The sequence below is a fragment of the Arachis duranensis genome, chromosome 4, assembly GCF_000817695.3.
Source record: "Arachis duranensis cultivar V14167 chromosome 4, aradu.V14167.gnm2.J7QH, whole genome shotgun sequence".
Taxonomy (NCBI): domain Eukaryota; kingdom Viridiplantae; phylum Streptophyta; class Magnoliopsida; order Fabales; family Fabaceae; genus Arachis; species Arachis duranensis.
In genome coordinates, this window is record NC_029775.3 from 43,100,887 (window position 1) to 43,101,482 (window position 596).

A 596-nucleotide genomic window follows, 5' to 3' on the forward strand; every position below is an offset into this window, starting at 1 on the left:
ATGGAATTTATTCATAGCTTTAAGACATGGTTACTACATACTAATGATCATGAAGTAGAGACACAAAACATAGATAAACACAACATAAAAACCGAAAAGCAGAAAGAAATAAGAACAAGGAATGAGTCCACCTTAGTGGCATCTTCTTCTTAAAGGTCCAACAATGTCCTTAAGCTCTTCTATGTCCCTTCCTTGCCTTTGTTGCTCCTCCCTCATTGCTCTTTGATCTTCTCTTATTTCATGGAGAATGATGGAGTGCTCATGATGTTCCACCCTTAATTGTTCCACGTTGTGGCTCAAATCTTCTAAGGAAGTGTTGTGTTGTTCCCAATAGTTATTGGGAGGAAAGTGCATCCCTTGAGGCATCTCAGGGATTTCTTGATGATGAGCTTCCTCATGCATCTCTTGAGATCCGTAGGGGGTCTCTCTTGCTTGCTCCATCCTCTTCTTGGTGATTGGCTTATCCTCTTCAATGGGGATGTCTCCTTCTATGATAACTCCAGCTGAGTAACATAGATGGCAAATAAGGTGAGGAAAAGCTAGCCTAGCCATGGTGGAGGGCTTTTCAGCTATTTTGTAGAATTCATTGGAGATGA